The sequence below is a fragment of the Corvus brachyrhynchos genome, unplaced genomic scaffold, assembly GCF_000691975.1.
Source record: "Corvus brachyrhynchos isolate BGI_N302 unplaced genomic scaffold, ASM69197v1 scaffold15, whole genome shotgun sequence".
NCBI lineage: Eukaryota > Metazoa > Chordata > Aves > Passeriformes > Corvidae > Corvus > Corvus brachyrhynchos.
This window is the reverse complement of record NW_008238349.1, coordinates 136,469-136,679: the sequence shown is the minus strand read 5'-3', so window position 1 is coordinate 136,679 and position 211 is coordinate 136,469. Positions and strand designations below refer to the sequence as shown.

The following is a 211-nucleotide window of genomic DNA, read 5'->3' as shown; positions in this document are numbered from 1 at the left end:
GGAGGGGGTGTCTCAGCTTTGCTTCGGATTTACATTCTGGACCATGCAGTAGCACCAAAGTTCATGAGGTCATCGGTGGCGAGCGTTACTTCCGCTTCCTCCCGCAGTACTTCCCTGCCGCGCAGCCCGCGCCTGCGGGGGGATGCGGGGAGATGCGGGGTGAGCCCTCCCTGCGCCCGCACCCCGCCCAGGGCCGGGAGAAGGGCCGGGC

General features: G+C 67.3%; 1 protein-coding gene across 6 annotated transcripts in view; it reads right to left on the bottom strand.

Moving 5' to 3' along the window:
* Positions 1–211, bottom strand: part of ELN (elastin) — a 40,028-nt gene that overhangs the window by 13,501 nt on the left and 26,316 nt on the right. The window lies entirely within an intron of this gene.